Source organism: Phaenicophaeus curvirostris, chromosome 24 (genome assembly GCF_032191515.1).
Source record: "Phaenicophaeus curvirostris isolate KB17595 chromosome 24, BPBGC_Pcur_1.0, whole genome shotgun sequence".
Taxonomy (NCBI): domain Eukaryota; kingdom Metazoa; phylum Chordata; class Aves; order Cuculiformes; family Cuculidae; genus Phaenicophaeus; species Phaenicophaeus curvirostris.
In genome coordinates this window covers 6,860,676-6,881,476 of record NC_091415.1, presented here as the reverse complement: position 1 = coordinate 6,881,476, position 20,801 = coordinate 6,860,676, and the positions used below count along the sequence as shown (strand labels likewise).

General features: G+C 60.8%; 1 protein-coding gene, 2 long non-coding RNA genes and 4 pseudogenes across 3 annotated transcripts in view; 6 read left to right on the top strand and 1 right to left on the bottom strand.

The window, feature by feature from the left end:
• Positions 1-20,801, bottom strand: part of CSRP1 (cysteine and glycine rich protein 1) — a 269,990-nt gene that overhangs the window by 62,547 nt on the left and 186,642 nt on the right. The gene's annotated exons all lie outside the window — the stretch shown is intronic.
• LOC138730760 (mitochondrial coenzyme A diphosphatase NUDT8 pseudogene) lies at positions 786-2,899 on the top strand (annotated as a pseudogene).
• Positions 7,020-7,864, top strand: LOC138730759 (mitochondrial coenzyme A diphosphatase NUDT8 pseudogene; annotated as a pseudogene).
• On the top strand, positions 10,807-12,103 carry LOC138730658 (uncharacterized). Its single transcript, XR_011339065.1, has 2 exons — positions 10,807-10,879; positions 11,349-12,103. It is a non-coding gene; the product is annotated as an uncharacterized lncRNA (long non-coding RNA).
• LOC138730758 (mitochondrial coenzyme A diphosphatase NUDT8 pseudogene) lies at positions 13,246-14,090 on the top strand (annotated as a pseudogene).
• LOC138730659 (uncharacterized) lies at positions 17,033-18,329 on the top strand. The gene is made up of 2 exons (XR_011339066.1): positions 17,033-17,105; positions 17,575-18,329. It is a non-coding gene; the product is annotated as an uncharacterized lncRNA (long non-coding RNA).
• LOC138730757 (mitochondrial coenzyme A diphosphatase NUDT8 pseudogene) lies at positions 19,472-20,325 on the top strand (annotated as a pseudogene).

Below are 20,801 nucleotides of genomic sequence, written 5' to 3'. Positions count from 1 at the left end.
GAAGGTAAGCTCAGCGCTGCTTCTGGCGGTGAAGTCCTCAGGGGTGACCAAGTGCGTAGTGTCCTGGACAAACATGATGTCACCAGTTGCTTGTGGTTCTACTTGTGGTTCCCATGCAATAAGCCTTGACTTGTCGGAGCTTTATCCCCAAACCAGTTGTGCAGACCCAAAGATTCTTCTTTGGGGTTTCATAGAATCTTAGAATCACAGAATAGTTTAGGTTTGAAGGGACCTTAATGATCATCTACTTCCAACCCCCCTGCCATGGGCAGGGCCACCTCCCACTACATGACGCTGCCCACGGCTCCATCCAAATGGGCATGAACACCTCTAGGGATGGGGCAGCCCCAGCTTCCCTGGGCAGCCTGTTCCAGGGCCTCAGCGCTCTCACCCAAAACCCTGGATCAGAGGGGTGAGTGGGCCAGGATTGGGCTCCATCCACCCTGCAGGGGGCTGAGAGTCCATCTGGGGTGGGGTAAAAGCCCCAGCTCCCGGTGCCAAGGGCTCACGGCAAACCAGATGAATGAAACCAACTGTAAAGGGACTCAACCACCTCCCTGGGCAGCCTCTGACAGTGCCCAATGACCCTGCCAGTGTAAACATTTTTCCGAATTCCCAGTCTGATCCTGCCCTGGCGCATCTTGAGGCTGTTCCCCCTTGTCCTATCACCCATCACTCAGAGTATATGCATGGAAGGATTTCATTCTAGTCCTCCCCTGTCCCAGGGGGCGGCGGGGGGGGGCGGTTCTCAGTCCCTCCGCGGTGCCCGGTGCGTCCCCGGGGCGATGCCGGCGGGGTGGGCCGCTCGGTGGCCCCCCGGGCCGCTGTGGGAGCGGCGCTGCCGGGCCTCGCTGCGCGGGGCGGGCCGGGCCGGGGCGGCGGTGCTGGTGCCGCTGTGCTCGCTGCGGGGCCGCCCCACGCTGCTCTTCACCCTCCGCTCCCGCCGCCTCGCGGGGCCCCACAGCGGCGACGTCAGCTTCCCCCGGGGGCGGCGGGAGCCGGCGGACCGGGACGCGGCGGCCACGGCGCTGAGGGAGACGCGGGAGGAGCTCGGGCTGCGGCTGCCGGAGGACGCGGTGTGGGGGCAGCTGAGGGAGATCCCGGACTGGCAGGGACAGCTGGTGGCTCCCATCGTGGCCAACCTGGGACCTCTGGAGGACCTAACGCTGACCCCCAACGCCGACGAGGTGGAGGAGGTCTTCACGCTGCCCCTGGATCACCTCCTGCGTGAGGAGAACCAGGGCTACACGCACTTCCGCACGGGCGGCCGCTACGCCTACACCTTGCCCGTCTTCCTCAACGGCCCCCACCGCGTCTGGGGGCTCACGGCCATCGTCACCGCGCTCACCCTGGAGCTGCTCGCGCCCGGCTGCTACCGCAAGAAAACCCACGTGCTGTCCCCCCCCAGGAGGGGTGACCCCCCCCAGGGCCACGCTTTTGGGGTGCTGGAAGAGCTTCCTCGGAGCAGATCGTGGTGTCCCCCTTCACACGGACCTTGGAAGCCACCGCGCCCGCGGGTGCCGTCGAACACTGTGATTTGGTTAAAAACAAAGCCATATTTGGAACCTCTCGTGGCACGAGGATGGGACTGAGGTGCTGAGGGACATGGGTTAGTGATTGATGGGGATGGTTGGACTCGACGATCCAGTGGGTCCTCTCCAACCTGGTGATTCTGTGATTCTGTGATTCTGTGTGCACTGGGGATTTCATGGCCCGACATCTGCCTTTAGAAACTGTGTGGTTTGCCCTTGGTGGTGCAAGGCAGGGAGAGCCAGAATGGGCGCCGGGCTGGGTTCAAGGGCCCCATGGGCAGGGGCTCCCAGTGCAGCTCTGCTCCGTGCGGGGAGCAAATAGGCTCTTCCTGTGTGATGTCACAATCGCCACCGTGGTGTCCCAGCTGGCTGCCCACCAGGCCTTTGGAAGCACGGGGCAGCAGCCCTCAGACTGCCCTGGGACTGCTCCCCAGAGCAGACGTGCAGCGAGCAGGTCGCTGCTGTTCTCTCTGACTGGGCTTTTTCCCACCGGCCCCTGTGTGTGCGGGGAGCCTACACTTGCCGCGATGGCAAAGAGAAAGGCTCCTCAGAGGGGTTCTCGGGGTCAATGCCCCTATAACCTTAGGAGCAGGCAGGCCCATGGGTAGGAAGCAGGGGGTTCATGCCCAGGCTGTGAGGTCGGTTTGGGGGCAGGGCTGTGGCTGAACCCCGGTCTGTGAGGTGCAGAGCAGCGGGGTAGCCGCCAGCGGGGTTGTGGAGCAAAGCCCTGGGCTGGCCAAGTCCCCTCGGGAGGGGCTGGGGCTGGGCTGCCAGCCGGGCTCATTCTGCTGGCCCAGAGCCGGGGGCAGCAGGGGCTCCTGGGGAGCCAGGGATGGGGAAAGGAGAAGGGGGAGCCTTGCAAACCCCCAGGCTGCTGCTCTCTCGCTGTTAACGGGATGGCCCCGGCTCTGGCAAGGGTGTCCACTCTGGCTGCTGCTGCCGCCTCGGCTCCCACAGCCCGGGGCTGGGGAACAACCAGAACGTGGCTTTTTCCTCCCCCAGGAACGTTCACTTAGAAATGGAGCTCACGCTTCAAAAAAATAAAACTCCATCAGAGGAGGAAAATTCCACTGAGGGCAATGAAGGTAAGCTCAGCCCCGCTGCTGCTGTCAAGTCTTCAGGGGGGACCTTGGGGAGCTGTGCTGAGCCTGAGCTCTGGCCGGCTGGCCCAGGGGCAGGAGAAGGGCAGGCAGCCTCGCTCTTGGCCCCAGAGAGGGAGGGCGTCCCTCGGTGCTCGCCTCCCCGCTTCCAGGGAGCTTCCTGGAGAAGAGACCGCAGGAGATGGGACTCACTTTGCTCTGGTTTCTTCGCCCAGGGCCAGCCTGCACTATGCGACGCCAAGTGTCTAGTTCCATCACCTCCCTGGGGATGTGGCAGAGGAACATCTTCTTTCCTGTGTACGTACGACCTATTCCTACTGCGGGCGGGTGACAAAGGGGATGTCTGAGGGTTGGTGCAAGCCCAGGGGAGAGCAGAGGGTGTTCTCCAGCCAGCAGCCCAGGGCTCCCGTTTGGGCCCTGAAGCTCAGACGCTGCTTGTACTGGGGCTGTTCCCCAGGAGAGCCAAGAGCAGAGCCCCCCGGCAGACACAGTCCCATGCGTCACATCTGTGGGACATCGAGGGAAAAGAGCCCTGCTTTCCAGCCAGAGCGACAGCAAGGGCCACCCCAGAGAGGCTGTGGCAAAGCAGGCTTTATTTGCAATACCTCTTCCCTTCCCCACATTGTTTCCCTTTGCTTTCGGAAGGTGCTCCTGAAGCCCTTCCTTTGGGCCAGAGCTGCTGGCAGTGTGGAATGGTGTGGACAGGAATCCTCTTCCTCCTGGATGCTGCTCCATCACCTCGCTGCCAGCAGCAGGTTTTCAGCCCCAGGAGGGAAATGCACCTGGAAGGGCTTTACCCAAGACTTGGGTCCTTGACAGACACCCGACTCCCTCTTTTGCAGGAAAGAGACTGTGTTGCACCACAAGCAGCTCTTCAAAATCCTTGCCTTGCTGCTCCTTGTCTTTCTTGGTGAGTTTTCCTGAGCAAAGCTGGGAAAGCGACGACCCAGCTGTGCTGGATACCAGCTTTCCTCTGGGACCAGGATGTGGCCCACGTGCTTCCTGAGCACGGCCACGCCTGGGACTGGCTTTTGGCCTCCCAGTCAGACCAGCAGCGTCCTGGCCGAGGCGCTACTGCAGCCACTGGAGCACGTGGCTCGCTCCGTCCGCGAGAGACGAGCGCAGCTCTTCCCAAGCCTCAGCTGGGGATTGCCGGAGGGGAGAGCCGTGCAGGGGGAGCGATGGAGAGGTGCCTCTCCCAGCGCATGGAGCCTGGTCTGGGTGCTCCCTCAAGCGCTGATGAGGAACAGGGCTGGGTTCTGGGGCACTGAGCACGCCTGGAGATCCCAGCCTGGTCTCCTCCAGCCCGGGCACGGCCAGGAGACTGCACCTGCCGGGATCGCTGGCCACCCCGCTCTGATAACTATATCTTGATGCAATTGCAGTTTTCGGTTTTGGCTGGACCTGGCGCTCGGTTCCGACCCAGACGTCCACAGAGGTGGGTGACTTCGGTGGGGCCGGCACGTCCTGCGAGGAGGCGTTGCTGCCAGGGTCCAGCTGAGGCTCTTGAGCTGCCACGCAGGGTGGCCCAAAGCAGCAGCTTTTGCCGGCTCATCCTAGGGAAGCCTCTCCTGGGAAGCCCTGGTGGCTCTGGCAGGGGAAGCTCCAATGGAGCATTTTTCCCTTTCAGGTACAGAGTAGTGTCAGTGTGGAAAAAGGCCTGCAGGAGCTGAGGTAAGAGATGTTTCCTGACTGGAATTGGCTCTGTGCAGGAGCGTCAGTCGACCTCGTGCTCCCTGCAGTCATCTTCCTCTCAGCCGGGGCTCCCGTCCTTCCCTGGTTCCTTTCCCTTTTGCTCAGTCTGGCGCGGAAGGGGAGCATGGGCACAGCAGGGACAGGGCGGGGGTCTCCCCTCTGGCTGAGCTCCCCCACTCCCAGAGGGAACGGGCCGCTCTCTGACAAGATCCGCTTTCCTCTTCCTGCAGGGAGTTTGGCTATGAGGATCGCCAAGTTTTGAAGCTTCAGAAAGAAGATGGGGCTGAGCTGACCGTGGGCCCAGAGGCCTTGGAAAAGGTGATCCTGCAGCTTTGGGAGGAGGCTGGGCTGGGCAGCAGCCCCAGGAAAGGGTTCCTTGCGGATGGTGGGGTCACCGCATCCTCTGCCCCATCTTGCCCGCATCCTCTGCCCCAGCCGGGTGGTGGATTTTCTCCCCAGTGTCCTTGCTCCCACACTCCTCCCTAACAGCGCCTTTTCAGGGGTGGGACGCAGGTGCTGGGCATCCCTGCAGAGCCCCTGGGCAGAGACGTGGCTCTGCTGGCCCCTGCCTGGGATGGGTTCAGATTCTGCTCTGCTCCGCAATGCTGAGGGGCCCCTGGGTCAGGCAGGGAAAGCCTCCGGCTTCTCTCCATTGCTTCACAGGCGCCTCATTTTCTAGCTGAAATCGAACGCCCTGGGCACACGAGTGCTCACACTTCTAGCTTTGTCAGCGGTTGTGTCGTTCCCAACGCGCTCTCACACTTCATTGCTGCTGTTCTGGTTGCAGGGTCAGGCTTCTCCAGGACTCCAACTGCACGTCCGAGTCCATAATGTCCAGGTGAACATCTTGAAAAGAGATGGACAGACTGGCCTCTCTGTGACGATTGACACCTCCCCCGTGCGGAAGGATGGCGCTGATTTGATAGAAATGAACAATCCAGGGTTAACACTTGAGACTGGGCCTGGCGTTCCTCCTTAAAACTGACCTTGGTATGTTGATAGAAGAAGCGCATAACAAAAGCCCAGAACTCAGCGCCTGAAAGTCCCTGAAACGTCCGTCCGTCCGTCCGGAGTATTGTACCAGCCCCCTTCGAGTGCTTGACATCTTTTAACCAATCTTGTAACTACTTAAGGTGCATGGACAGTACAGTAGGACCAATTGTAAGTTGTTTTATTAGCCTGTGCTCTGCTAGAAAAGTATATAAGGAGTGTTGTGTTTATGAATAAACGAGAACGACTATACTCACATTGAGATTTCATCGCTACTCGGGGTCCGACTCCCACTCCCACACCCCTGCAGAACATGGAGGTGGCTGGAGGGAGCGTCTGGCAAGGCTCTGGCCCTGGTGAAAAGACCTTCAAAACTCATCCAGTTCCAACCCCTCTGCCATGGGTAAGGACACGTCTTCCTCGATCAGGTTTCCCTTTCCAACTTTGAACATCTCTGGGTACGTGGATCCAGTGGCCATTGCATGGGATTGGAAATGGAATTTCTTGGAGCTGCTTGTTTTCTTTCAGTCCCATTAAAGCTCATTAAACGTTGCTTCCAAGCTGCAAGCCTCACCTTCCCTCATTTCCCTTTTCCTGGGGTGGGTTAGTTTGGGACTAAAAGCTGCCCAGGTTAGCTGCTGTCCTGGCTGGCGGGGATAAACCGGGTCCCAGGAGCATTCCCCCAGAGCTCCTGAGAGAGGGGGCTGAGAGCAGCAATCCCAGGATGCGGAGGGTGTTCTCAGCACGGTCAGCAGCGTTCCTGGTCCATCGCGAAGTCGCAGGAGGGGCAGGATGTGTAGGACATGGTGGGGACGAAGCCATGGGGCTTGCTCCCCTGTCAACTTCCCTTTGAAATGGATCTCACGCTCAGAAAAGCTCCAACACCATCAGAGCAGGGAAACGCCACTGAGGGCGAGGAAGGTAAGCTCAGCGCTGCTTCTGGCGGTGAAGTCCTCAGGGGTGACCAAGTGCGTAGTGTCCTGGACAAACATGATGTCACCAGTTGCTTGTGGTTCTACTTGTGGTTCCCATGCAATAAGCCTTGACTTGTCGGAGCTTTATCCCCAAACCAGTTGTGCAGACCCAAAGATTCTTCTTTGGGGTTTCATAGAATCTTAGAATCACAGAATAGTTTAGGTTTGAAGGGACCTTAATGATCATCTACTTCCAACCCCCCTGCCATGGGCAGGGCCACCTCCCACTACATGACGCTGCCCACGGCTCCATCCAAATGGGCATGAACACCTCTAGGGATGGGGCAGCCCCAGCTTCCCTGGGCAGCCTGTTCCAGGGCCTCAGCGCTCTCACCCAAAACCCTGGATCAGAGGGGTGAGTGGGCCAGGATTGGGCTCCATCCACCCTGCAGGGGGCTGAGAGTCCATCTGGGGTGGGGTAAAAGCCCCAGCTCCCGGTGCCAAGGGCTCACGGCAAACCAGATGAATGAAACCAACTGTAAAGGGACTCAACCACCTCCCTGGGCAGCCTCTGACAGTGCCCAATGACCCTGCCAGTGTAAACATTTTTCCGAATTCCCAGTCTGATCCTGCCCTGGCGCATCTTGAGGCTGTTCCCCCTTGTCCTATCACCCATCACTCAGAGTATATGCATGGAAGGATTTCATTCTAGTCCTCCCCTGTCCCAGGGGGCGGCGGGGGGGGGCGGTTCTCAGTCCCTCCGCGGTGCCCGGTGCATCCCCGGGGCGATGCCGGCGGGGTGGGCCGCTCGGTGGCCCCCCGGGCCGCTGTGGGAGCGGCGCTGCCGGGCCTCGCTGCGCGGGGCGGGCCGGGCCGGGGCGGCGGTGCTGGTGCCGCTGTGCTCGCTGCGGGGCCGCCCCACGCTGCTCTTCACCCTCCGCTCCCGCCGCCTCGCGGGGCCCCACAGCGGCGACGTCAGCTTCCCCCGGGGGCGGCGGGAGCCGGCGGACCGGGACGCGGCGGCCACGGCGCTGAGGGAGACGCGGGAGGAGCTCGGGCTGCGGCTGCCGGAGGACGCGGTGTGGGGGCAGCTGAGGGAGATCCCGGACTGGCAGGGACAGCTGGTGGCTCCCATCGTGGCCAACCTGGGACCTCTGGAGGACCTAACGCTGACCCCCAACCCCGACGAGGTGGAGGAGGTCTTCACGCTGCCCCTGGATCACCTCCTGCGTGAGGAGAACCAGGGCTACACGCACTTCCGCACGGGCGGCCGCTACGCCTACACCTTGCCCGTCTTCCTCAACGGCCCCCACCGCGTCTGGGGGCTCACGGCCATCGTCACCGCGCTCACCCTGGAGCTGCTCGCGCCCGGCTGCTACCGCAAGAAAACCCACGTGCTGTCCCCCCCCAGGAGGGGTGACCCCCCCCAGGGCCACGCTTTTGGGGTGCTGGAAGAGCTTCCTCGGAGCAGATCGTGGTGTCCCCCTTCACACGGACCTTGGAAGCCACCGCGCCCGCGGGTGCCGTCGAACACTGTGATTTGGTTAAAAACAAAGCCATATTTGGAACCTCTCGTGGCACGAGGATGGGACTGAGGTGCTGAGGGACATGGGTTAGTGATTGATGGGGATGGTTGGACTCGACGATCCAGTGGGTCCTCTCCAACCTGGTGATTCTGTGATTCTGTGATTCTGTGTGCACTGGGGATTTCATGGCCCGACGTCTGCCTTTAGAAACTGTGTGGTTTGCCCTTGGTGGTGCAAGGCAGGGAGAGCCAGAATGGGCGCCGGGCTGGGTTCAAGGGCCCCATGGGCAGGGGCTCCCAGTGCAGCTCTGCTCCGTGCGGGGAGCAAATAGGCTCTTCCTGTGTGATGTCACAATCGCCACCGTGGTGTCCCAGCTGGCTGCCCACCAGGCCTTTGGAAGCGCAGGGCAGCAGCCCTCAGACTGCCCTGGGACTGCTCCCCAGAGCAGACGTGCAGCGAGCAGGTCGCTGCTGTTCTCTCTGACTGGGCTTTTTCCCACCGGCCCCTGTGTGTGCGGGGAGCCTACACTTGCCGCGATGGCAAAGAGAAAGGCTCCTCAGAGGGGTTCTCGGGGTCAATGCCCCTATAACCTTAGGAGCAGGCAGGCCCATGGGTAGGAAGCAGGGGGTTCAAGCCCAGGCTGTGAGGTCGGTTTGGGGGCAGGGCTGTGGCTGAACCCCGGTCTGTGAGGTGCAGAGCAGCGGGGTAGCCGCCAGCGGGGTTGTGGAGCAAAGCTCTGGGCTGGCCAAGTCCCCTCGGGAGGGGCTGGGGCTGGGCTGCCAGCCGGGCTCATTCTGCTGGCCCAGAGCCGGGGGCAGCAGGGGCTCCTGGGGAGCCAGGGATGGGGAAAGGAGAAGGGGGAGCCTTGCAAACCCCCAGGCTGCTGCTCTCTCGCTGTTAACGGGATGGCCCCGGCTCTGGCAAGGGTGTCCACTCTGGCTGCTGCTGCCGCCTCGGCTCCCACAGCCCGGGGCTGGGGAACAACCAGAACGTGGCTTTTTCCTCCCCCAGGAACGTTCACTTAGAAACGGAGCTCACGCTTCAAAAAAATAAAACTCCATCAGAGGAGGAAAATTCCACTGAGGGCAATGAAGGTAAGCTCAGCCCCGCTGCTGCTGTCAAGTCCTCAGGGGGGACCTTGGGGAGCTGTGCTGAGCCTGAGCTCTGGCCGGCTGGCCCAGGGGCAGGAGAAGGGCAGGCTGCCTCGCTCTTGGCCCCAGAGAGGGAGGGCGTACCTCGGTGCTCGCCTCCCCGCTTCCAGGGAGCTTCCTGGAGAAGAGACCGCAGGAGATGGGACTCACTTTGCTCTGGTTTCTTCGCCCAGGGCCAGCCTGCACTATGCGCCGCCAAGTGTCTAGTTCCATCACCTCCCTGGGGATGTGGCAGAGGAACACCTTCTTAGCTGTGTACGTACGACCTATTCCTACTGCGGGCGGGTGACAAAGGGGATGTCTGAGGGTTGGTGCAAGCCCAGGGGAGAGCAGAGGGTGTTCTCCAGCCAGCAGCCCAGGGCTCCCGTTTGGGCCCTGAAGCTCAGACGCTGCTTGTACTGGGGCTGTTCCCCAGGAGAGCCAAGAGCAGAGCCCCCCGGCAGACACAGTCCCATGCGTCACATCTGTGGGACATCGAGGGAAAAGAGCCCTGCTTTCCAGCCAGAGCGACAGCAAGGGCCACCCCAGAGAGGCTGTGGCAAAGCAGGCTTTATTTGCAATACCTCTTCCCTTCCCCACATTGTTTCCCTTTGCTTTCGGAAGGTGCTCCTGAAGCCCTTCCTTTGGGCCAGAGCTGCTGGCAGTGTGGAATGGTGTGGACAGGAATCCTCTTCCTCCTGGATGCTGCTCCATCACCTCGCTGCCAGCAGCAGGTTTTCAGCCCCAGGAGGGAAATGCACCTGGAAGGGCTTTACCCAAGACTTGGGTCCTTGACAGACACCCGACTCCCTCTTTTGCAGGAAAGAGACTGTGTTGCACCACAAGCAGCTCTTCAAAATCCTTGCCTTGCTGCTCCTTGTCTTTCTTGGTGAGTTTTCCTGAGCAAAGCTGGGAAAGCGACGACCCAGCTGTGCTGGATACCAGCTTTCCTCTGGGACCAGGATGTGGCCCACGTGCTTCCTGAGCACGGCCACGCCTGGGACTGGCTTTTGGCCTCCCAGTCAGACCAGCAGCGTCCTGGCCGAGGCGCTACTGCAGCCACTGGAGCACGTGGCTCGCTCCGTCCGCGAGAGACGAGCGCAGCTCTTCCCAAGCCTCAGCTGGGGATTGCCGGAGGGGAGAGCCGTGCAGGGGGAGCGATGGAGAGGTGCCTCTCCCAGCGCATGGAGCCTGGTCTGGGTGCTCCCTCAAGCGCTGATGAGGAACAGGGCTGGGTTCTGGGGCACTGAGCACGCCTGGAGATCCCAGCCTTGTCTCGTCCAGCCCAGGCACGGCCAGGAGACTGCACCTGCCAGGATCACTGGCCACCCCGCTCTGATAACTATCTCTTGATGCAATTGCAGTTTTCGGTTTTGGCTGGACCTGGCGCTCGGTTCCGACCCAGACGTCCACAGAGGTGGGTGACTTCGGTGGGGCCGGCACGTCCTGCGAGGAGGCGTTGCTGCCAGGGTCCAGCTGAGGCTCTTGAGCTGCCACGCAGGGTGGCCCAAAGCAGCAGCTTTTGCCGGCTCATCCTAGGGAAGCCTCTCCTGGGAAGCCCTGGTGGCTCTGGCAGGGGAAGCTCCAATGGAGCATTTTTCCCTTTCAGGTACAGAGTAGTGTCAGTGTGGAAAAAGGCCTGCAGGAGCTGAGGTAAGAGATGTTTCCTGACTGGAATTGGCTCTGTGCAGGAGCGTCAGTCGACCTCGTGCTCCCTGCAGTCATCTTCCTCTCAGCCGGGGCTCCCGTCCTTCCCTGGTTCCTTTCCCTTTTGCTCAGTCTGGCGCGGAAGGGGAGCACGGGCACAGCAGGGACAGGGCGGGGGTCTCCCCTCTGGCTGAGCTCCCCCACTCCCAGAGGGAACGGGCCGCTCTCTGACAAGATCCGCTTTCCTCTTCCTGCAGGGAGTTTGGCTATGAGGATCGCCAAGTTTTGAAGCTTCAGAAAGAAGATGGGGCTGAGCTGACCATGGGCCCAGAGGCCTTGGAAAAGGTGATCCTGCAGCTTTGGGAGGAGGCTGGGCTGGGCAGCAGCCCCAGGAAAGGGTTCCTTGCGGATGGTGGGGTCACCGCATCCTCTGCCCCATCTTGCCCGCATCCTCTGCCCCAGCCGGGTGGTGGATTTTCTCCCCAGTGTCCTTGCTCCCACACTCCTCCCTAACAGCGCCTTTTCAGGGGTGGGACGCAGGTGCTGGGCATCCCTGCAGAGCCCCTGGGCAGAGACGTGGCTCTGCTGGCCCCTGCCTGGGATGGGTTCAGATTCTGCTCTGCTCCGCAATGCTGAGGGGCCCCTGGGTCAGGCAGGGAAAGCCTCCGGCTTCTCTCCATTGCTTCACAGGCGCCTCATTTTCTAGCTGAAATCGAACGCCCTGGGCACACGAGTGCTCACACTTCTAGCTTTGTCAGCGGTTGTGTCGTTCCCAACGCGCTCTCACACTTCATTGCTGCTGTTCTGGTTGCAGGGTCAGGCTTCTCCAGGACTCCAACTGCACGTCCGAGTCCATAATGTCCAGGTGAACATCTTGAAAAGAGATGGACAGACTGGCCTCTCTGTGACGATTGACACCTCCCCCGTGCGGAAGGATGGCGCTGATTTGATAGAAATGAACAATCCAGGGTTAACACTTGAGACTGGGCCTGGCGTTCCTCCTTAAAACTGACCTTGGTATGTTGATAGAAGAAGCGCATAACAAAAGCCCAGAACTCAGCGCCTGAAAGTCCCTGAAACGTCCGTCCGGAGTATTGTACCAGCCCCCTTCGAGTGCTTGACATCTTTTAACCAATCTTGTAACTACTTAAGGTGCATGGACAGTACAGTAGGACCAATTGTAAGTTGTTTTATTAGCCTGTGCTCTGCTAGAAAAGTATATAAGGAGTGTTGTGTTTATGAATAAACGAGAACGACTATACTCACATTGAGATTTCATCGCTACTCGGGGTCCGACTCCCACTCCCACACCCCTGCAGAACATGGAGGTGGCTGGAGGGAGCGTCTGGCAAGGCTCTGGCCCTGGTGAAAAGACCTTCAAAACTCATCCAGTTCCAACCCCTCTGCCATGGGTAAGGACACGTCTTCCTCGATCAGGTTTCCCTTTCCAACTTTGAACATCTCTGGGTACGTGGATCCAGTGGCCATTGCATGGGATTGGAAATGGAATTTCTTGGAGCTGCTTGTTTTCTTTCAGTCCCATTAAAGCTCATTAAACGTTGCTTCCAAGCTGCAAGCCTCACCTTCCCTCATTTCCCTTTTCCTGGGGTGGGTTAGTTTGGGACTAAAAGCTGCCCAGGTTAGCTGCTGTCCTGGCTGGCGGGGATAAACCGGGTCCCAGGAGCATTCCCCCAGAGCTCCTGAGAGAGGGGGCTGAGAGCAGCAATCCCAGGATGCGGAGGGTGTTCTCAGCACGGTCAGCAGCGTTCCTGGTCCATCGCGAAGTCGCAGGAGGGGCAGGATGTGTAGGACATGGTGGGGACGAAGCCATGGGGCTTGCTCCCCTGTCAACTTCCCTTTGAAATGGATCTCACGCTCAGAAAAGCTCCAACACCATCAGAGCAGGGAAACGCCACTGAGGGCGAGGAAGGTAAGCTCAGCGCTGCTTCTGGCGGTGAAGTCCTCAGGGGTGACCAAGTGCGTAGTGTCCTGGACAAACATGATGTCACCAGTTGCTTGTGGTTCTACTTGTGGTTCCCATGCAATAAGCCTTGACTTGTCGGAGCTTTATCCCCAAACCAGTTGTGCAGACCCAAAGATTCTTCTTTGGGGTTTCATAGAATCTTAGAATCACAGAATAGTTTAGGTTTGAAGGGACCTTAATGATCATCTACTTCCAACCCCCCTGCCATGGGCAGGGCCACCTCCCACTACATGACGCTGCCCACGGCTCCATCCAAATGGGCATGAACACCTCTAGGGATGGGGCAGCCCCAGCTTCCCTGGGCAGCCTGTTCCAGGGCCTCAGCGCTCTCACCCAAAACCCTGGATCAGAGGGGTGAGTGGGCCAGGATTGGGCTCCATCCACCCTGCAGGGGGCTGAGAGTCCATCTGGGGTGGGGTAAAAGCCCCAGCTCCCGGTGCCAAGGGCTCACGGCAAACCAGATGAATGAAACCAACTGTAAAGGGACTCAACCACCTCCCTGGGCAGCCTCTGACAGTGCCCAATGACCCTGCCAGTGTAAACATTTTTCCGAATTCCCAGTCTGATCCTGCCCTGGCGCATCTTGAGGCTGTTCCCCCTTGTCCTATCACCCATCACTCAGAGTATATGCATGGAAGGATTTCATTCTAGTCCTCCCCTGTCCCAGGGGGCGGCGGGGGGGGGCGGTTCTCAGTCCCTCCGCGGTGCCCGGTGCATCCCCGGGGCGATGCCGGCGGGGTGGGCCGCTCGGTGGCCCCCCGGGCCGCTGTGGGAGCGGCGCTGCCGGGCCTCGCTGCGCGGGGCGGGCCGGGCCGGGGCGGCGGTGCTGGTGCCGCTGTGCTCGCTGCGGGGCCGCCCCACGCTGCTCTTCACCCTCCGCTCCCGCCGCCTCGCGGGGCCCCACAGCGGCGACGTCAGCTTCCCCCGGGGGCGGCGGGAGCCGGCGGACCGGGACGCGGCGGCCACGGCGCTGAGGGAGACGCGGGAGGAGCTCGGGCTGCGGCTGCCGGAGGACGCGGTGTGGGGGCAGCTGAGGGAGATCCCGGACTGGCAGGGACAGCTGGTGGCTCCCATCGTGGCCAACCTGGGACCTCTGGAGGACCTAACGCTGACCCCCAACCCCGACGAGGTGGAGGAGGTCTTCACGCTGCCCCTGGATCACCTCCTGCGTGAGGAGAACCAGGGCTACACGCACTTCCGCACGGGCGGCCGCTACGCCTACACCTTGCCCGTCTTCCTCAACGGCCCCCACCGCGTCTGGGGGCTCACGGCCATCGTCACCGCGCTCACCCTGGAGCTGCTCGCGCCCGGCTGCTACCGCAAGAAAACCCACGTGCTGTCCCCCCCCAGGAGGGGTGACCCCCCCCAGGGCCACGCTTTTGGGGTGCTGGAAGAGCTTCCTCGGAGCAGATCGTGGTGTCCCCCTTCACACGGACCTTGGAAGCCACCGCGCCCGCGGGTGCCGTCGAACACTGTGATTTGGTTAAAAACAAAGCCATATTTGGAACCTCTCGTGGCACGAGGATGGGACTGAGGTGCTGAGGGACATGGGTTAGTGATTGATGGGGATGGTTGGACTCGACGATCCAGTGGGTCCTCTCCAACCTGGTGATTCTGTGATTCTGTGATTCTGTGTGCACTGGGGATTTCATGGCCCGACGTCTGCCTTTAGAAACTGTGTGGTTTGCCCTTGGTGGTGCAAGGCAGGGAGAGCCAGAATGGGCGCCGGGCTGGGTTCAAGGGCCCCATGGGCAGGGGCTCCCAGTGCAGCTCTGCTCCGTGCGGGGAGCAAATAGGCTCTTCCTGTGTGATGTCACAATCGCCACCGTGGTGTCCCAGCTGGCTGCCCACCAGGCCTTTGGAAGCGCAGGGCAGCAGCCCTCAGACTGCCCTGGGACTGCTCCCCAGAGCAGACGTGCAGCGAGCAGGTCGCTGCTGTTCTCTCTGACTGGGCTTTTTCCCACCGGCCCCTGTGTGTGCGGGGAGCCTACACTTGCCGCGATGGCAAAGAGAAAGGCTCCTCAGAGGGGTTCTCGGGGTCAATGCCCCTATAACCTTAGGAGCAGGCAGGCCCATGGGTAGGAAGCAGGGGGTTCAAGCCCAGGCTGTGAGGTCGGTTTGGGGGCAGGGCTGTGGCTGAACCCCGGTCTGTGAGGTGCAGAGCAGCGGGGTAGCCGCCAGCGGGGTTGTGGAGCAAAGCTCTGGGCTGGCCAAGTCCCCTCGGGAGGGGCTGGGGCTGGGCTGCCAGCCGGGCTCATTCTGCTGGCCCAGAGCCGGGGGCAGCAGGGGCTCCTGGGGAGCCAGGGATGGGGAAAGGAGAAGGGGGAGCCTTGCAAACCCCCAGGCTGCTGCTCTCTCGCTGTTAACGGGATGGCCCCGGCTCTGGCAAGGGTGTCCACTCTGGCTGCTGCTGCCGCCTCGGCTCCCACAGCCCGGGGCTGGGGAACAACCAGAACGTGGCTTTTTCCTCCCCCAGGAACGTTCACTTAGAAACGGAGCTCACGCTTCAAAAAAATAAAACTCCATCAGAGGAGGAAAATTCCACTGAGGGCAATGAAGGTAAGCTCAGCCCCGCTGCTGCTGTCAAGTCCTCAGGGGGGACCTTGGGGAGCTGTGCTGAGCCTGAGCTCTGGCCGGCTGGCCCAGGGGCAGGAGAAGGGCAGGCTGCCTCGCTCTTGGCCCCAGAGAGGGAGGGCGTACCTCGGTGCTCGCCTCCCCGCTTCCAGGGAGCTTCCTGGAGAAGAGACCGCAGGAGATGGGACTCACTTTGCTCTGGTTTCTTCGCCCAGGGCCAGCCTGCACTATGCGCCGCCAAGTGTCTAGTTCCATCACCTCCCTGGGGATGTGGCAGAGGAACACCTTCTTAGCTGTGTACGTACGACCTATTCCTACTGCGGGCGGGTGACAAAGGGGATGTCTGAGGGTTGGTGCAAGCCCAGGGGAGAGCAGAGGGTGTTCTCCAGCCAGCAGCCCAGGGCTCCCGTTTGGGCCCTGAAGCTCAGACGCTGCTTGTACTGGGGCTGTTCCCCAGGAGAGCCAAGAGCAGAGCCCCCCGGCAGACACAGTCCCATGCGTCACATCTGTGGGACATCGAGGGAAAAGAGCCCTGCTTTCCAGCCAGAGCGACAGCAAGGGCCACCCCAGAGAGGCTGTGGCAAAGCAGGCTTTATTTGCAATACCTCTTCCCTTCCCCACATTGTTTCCCTTTGCTTTCGGAAGGTGCTCCTGAAGCCCTTCCTTTGGGCCAGAGCTGCTGGCAGTGTGGAATGGTGTGGACAGGAATCCTCTTCCTCCTGGATGCTGCTCCATCACCTCGCTGCCAGCAGCAGGTTTTCAGCCCCAGGAGGGAAATGCACCTGGAAGGGCTTTACCCAAGACTTGGGTCCTTGACAGACACCCGACTCCCTCTTTTGCAGGAAAGAGACTGTGTTGCACCACAAGCAGCTCTTCAAAATCCTTGCCTTGCTGCTCCTTGTCTTTCTTGGTGAGTTTTCCTGAGCAAAGCTGGGAAAGCGACGACCCAGCTGTGCTGGATACCAGCTTTCCTCTGGGACCAGGATGTGGCCCACGTGCTTCCTGAGCACGGCCACGCCTGGGACTGGCTTTTGGCCTCCCAGTCAGACCAGCAGCGTCCTGGCCGAGGCGCTACTGCAGCCACTGGAGCACGTGGCTCGCTCCGTCCGCGAGAGACGAGCGCAGCTCTTCCCAAGCCTCAGCTGGGGATTGCCGGAGGGGAGAGCCGTGCAGGGGGAGCGATGGAGAGGTGCCTCTCCCAGCGCATGGAGCCTGGTCTGGGTGCTCCCTCAAGCGCTGATGAGGAACAGGGCTGGGTTCTGGGGCACTGAGCACGCCTGGAGATCCCAGCCTTGTCTCGTCCAGCCCAGGCACGGCCAGGAGACTGCACCTGCCAGGATCACTGGCCACCCCGCTCTGATAACTATCTCTTGATGCAATTGCAGTTTTCGGTTTTGGCTGGACCTGGCGCTCGGTTCCGACCCAGACGTCCACAGAGGTGGGTGACTTCGGTGGGGCCGGCACGTCCTGCGAGGAGGCGTTGCTGCCAGGGTCCAGCTGAGGCTCTTGAGCTGCCACGCAGGGTGGCCCAAAGCAGCAGCTTTTGCCGGCTCATCCTAGGGAAGCCTCTCCTGGGAAGCCCTGGTGGCTCTGGCAGGGGAAGCTCCAATGGAGCATTTTTCCCTTTCAGGTACAGAGTAGTGTCAGTGTGGAAAAAGGCCTGCAGGAGCTGAGGTAAGAGATGTTTCCTGACTGGAATTGGCTCTGTGCAGGAGCGTCAGTCGACCTCGTGCTCCCTGCAGTCATCTTCCTCTCAGCCGGGGCTCCCGTCCTTCCCTGGTTCCTTTCCCTTTTGCTCAGTCTGGCGCGGAAGGGGAGCACGGGCACAGCAGGGACAGGGCGGGGGTCTCCCCTCTGGCTGAGCTCCCCCACTCCCAGAGGGAACGGGCCGCTCTCTGACAAGATCCGCTTTCCTCTTCCTGCAGGGAGTTTGGCTATGAGGATCGCCAAGTTTTGAAGCTTCAGAAAGAAGATGGGGCTGAGCTGACCATGGGCCCAGAGGCCTTGGAAAAGGTGATCCTGCAGCTTTGGGAGGAGGCTGGGCTGGGCAGCAGCCCCAGGAAAGGGTTCCTTGCGGATGGTGGGGTCACCGCATCCTCTGCCCCATCTTGCCCGCATCCTCTGCCCCAGCCGGGTGGTGGATTTTCTCCCCAGTGTCCTTGCTCCCACACTCCTCCCTAACAGCGCCTTTTCAGGGGTGGGACGCAGGTGCTGGGCATCCCTGCAGAGCCCCTGGGCAGAGACGTGGCTCTGCTGGCCCCTGCCTGGGATGGGTTCAGATTCTGCTCTGCTCCGCAATGCTGAGGGGCCCCTGGGTCAGGCAGGGAAAGCCTCCGGCTTCTCTCCATTGCTTCACAGGCGCCTCATTTTCTAGCTGAAATCGAACGCCCTGGGCACACGAGTGCTCACACTTCTAGCTTTGTCAGCGGTTGTGTCGTTCCCAACGCGCTCTCACACTTCATTGCTGCTGTTCTGGTTGCAGGGTCAGGCTTCTCCAGGACTCCAACTGCACGTCCGAGTCCATAATGTCCAGGTGAACATCTTGAAAAGAGATGGACAGACTGGCCTCTCTGTGACGATTGACACCTCCCCCGTGCGGAAGGATGGCGCTGATTTGATAGAAATGAACAATCCAGGGTTAACACTTGAGACTGGGCCTGGCGTTCCTCCTTAAAACTGACCTTGGTATGTTGATAGAAGAAGCGCATAACAAAAGCCCAGAACTCAGCGCCTGAAAGTCCCTGAAACGTCCGTCCGGAGTATTGTACCAGCCCCCTTCGAGTGCTTGACATCTTTTAACCAATCTTGTAACTACTTAAGGTGCATGGACAGTACAGTAGGACCAATTGTAAGTTGTTTTATTAGCCTGTGCTCTGCTAGAAAAGTATATAAGGAGTGTTGTGTTTATGAATAAACGAGAACGACTATACTCACATTGAGATTTCATCGCTACTCGGGGTCCGACTCCCACTCCCACACCCCTGCAGAACATGGAGGTGGCTGGAGGGAGCGTCTGGCAAGGCTCTGGCCCTGGTGAAAAGACCTTCAAAACTCATCCAGTTCCAACCCCTCTGCCATGGGTAAGGACACGTCTTCCTCGATCAGGTTTCCCTTTCCAACTTTGAACATCTCTGGGTACGTGGATCCAGTGGCCATTGCATGGGATTGGAAATGGAATTTCTTGGAGCTGCTTGTTTTCTTTCAGTCCCATTAAAGCTCATTAAACGTTGCTTCCAAGCTGCAAGCCTCACCTTCCCTCATTTCCCTTTTCCTGGGGTGGGTTAGTTTGGGACTAAAAGCTGCCCAGGTTAGCTGCTGTCCTGGCTGGCGGGGATAAACCGGGTCCCAGGAGCATTCCCCCAGAGCTCCTGAGAGAGGGGGCTGAGAGCAGCAATCCCAGGATGCGGAGGGTGTTCTCAGCACGGTCAGCAGCGTTCCTGGTCCATCGCGAAGTCGCAGGAGGGGCAGGATGTGTAGGACATGGTGGGGACGAAGCCATGGGGCTTGCTCCCCTGTCAACTTCCCTTTGAAATGGATCTCACGCTCAGAAAAGCTCCAACACCATCAGAGCAGGGAAACGCCACTGAGGGCGAGGAAGGTAAGCTCAGCGCTGCTTCTGGCGGTGAAGTCCTCAGGGGTGACCAAGTGCGTAGTGTCCTGGACAAACATGATGTCACCAGTTGCTTGTGGTTCTACTTGTGGTTCCCATGCAATAAGCCTTGACTTGTCGGAGCTTTATCCCCAAACCAGTTGTGCAGACCCAAAGATTCTTCTTTGGGGTTTCATAGAATCTTAGAATCACAGAATAGTTTAGGTTTGAAGGGACCTTAATGATCATCTACTTCCAACCCCCCTGCCATGGGCAGGGCCACCTCCCACTACATGACGCTGCCCACGGCTCCATCCAAATGGGCATGAACACCTCTAGGGATGGGGCAGCCCCAGCTTCCCTGGGCAGCCTGTTCCAGGGCCTCAGCGCTCTCACCCAAAACCCTGGATCAGAGGGGTGAGTGGGCCAGGATTGGGCTCCATCCACCCTGCAGGGGGCTGAGAGTCCATCTGGGGTGGGGTAAAAGCCCCAGCTCCCGGTGCCAAGGGCTCACGGCAAACCAGATGAATGAAACCAACTGTAAAGGGACTCAACCACCTCCCTGGGCAGCCTCTGACAGTGCCCAATGACCCTGCCAGTGTAAACATTTTTCCGAATTCCCAGTCTGATCCTGCCCTGGCGCATCTTGAGGCTGTTCCCCCTTGTCCTATCACCCATCACTCAGAGTATATGCATGGAAGGATTTCATTCTAGTCCTCCCCTGTCCCAGGGGGCGGCGGGGGGGGGCGGTTCTCAGTCCCTCCGCGGTGCCCGGTGCGTCCCCGGGGCGATGCCGGCGGGGTGGGCCGCTCGGTGGCCCCCCGGGCCGCTGTGGGAGCGGCGCTGCCGGGCCTCGCTGCGCGGGGCGGGCCGGGCCGGGGCGGCGGTGCTGGTGCCGCTGTGCTCGCTGCGGGGCCGCCCCACGCTGCTCTTCACCCTCCGCTCCCGCCGCCTCGCGGGGCCCCACAGCGGCGACGTCAGCTTCCCCCGGGGCCGGCGGGAGCCGGCGGACCGGGACGTGGCGGCCACGGCGCTGAGGGAGACGCGGGAGGAGCTCGGGCTGCGGCTGCCAGAGGACGCGGTGTGGGGGCAGCTGAGGGAGATCCCAGACTGGCAGGGACAGCTGGTGGCTCCCATCGTGGCCAACCTGGGACCTCTGGAGGACCTAACGCTGACCCCCAACGCCGACGAGGTGGAGGAGGTCTTCACGCTGCCCCTGGATCACCTCCTGCGTGAGGAGAACCAGGGCTACACGCACTTCCGCACGGGCGGCCGCTACGCCTACACCTTGCCCGTCTTCCTCAACCGCCCCCACCGCGTCTGGGGGCTCACGGCCATCGTCACCGCGCTCACCCTGGAGCTGCTCGCGCCCGGCTGCTACCGCAAGAAAACCCACGTGCTGTCCCCCCCCAGGAGGGGTGACCCCCCCCAGGGCCACGCTTTTGGGGTGCTGGAAGAGCTTCCTCGGAGCAGATCGTGGTGTCCCCCTTCACACGGACCTTGGAAGCCACCGCGCCCGCGGGTGCCGTCGAACACTGTGATTTGGTTAAAAACAAAGCCATATTTGGAACCTCTCGTGGCACGAGGATGGGACTGAGGTGCTGAGGGACATGGGTTAGTGATTGATGGGGATGGTTGGACTCGACGATCCAGTGGGTCCTCTCCAACCTGGTGATTCTGTGATTCTGTGATTCTGTGTGCACTGGGGATTTCATGGCCCGACATCTGCCTTTAGAAACTGTGTGGTTTGCCCTTGGTGGTGCAAGGCAGGGAGAGCCAGAATGGGCGCCGGGCTGGGTTCAAGGGCCCCATGGGCAGGGGCTCCCAGTGCAGCTCTGCTCCGTGCGGGGAGCAAATAGGCTCTTCCTGTGTGATGTCACAATCGCCACCGTGGTGTCCCAGCTGGCTGCCCACCAGGCCTTTGGAAGCGCGGGGCAGCAGCCCTCAGACTGCCCTGGGACTGCTCCCCAGAGCAGACGTGCAGTGAGCAGGTCGCTGCTGTTCTCTCTGACTGGGCTTTTTCCCACCGGCCCCTGTGTGTGCGGGGAGCCTACACTTGCCGCGATGGCAAAGAGAAAGGCTCCTCAGAGGGGTTCTCGGGGTCAATGCCCCTATAACCT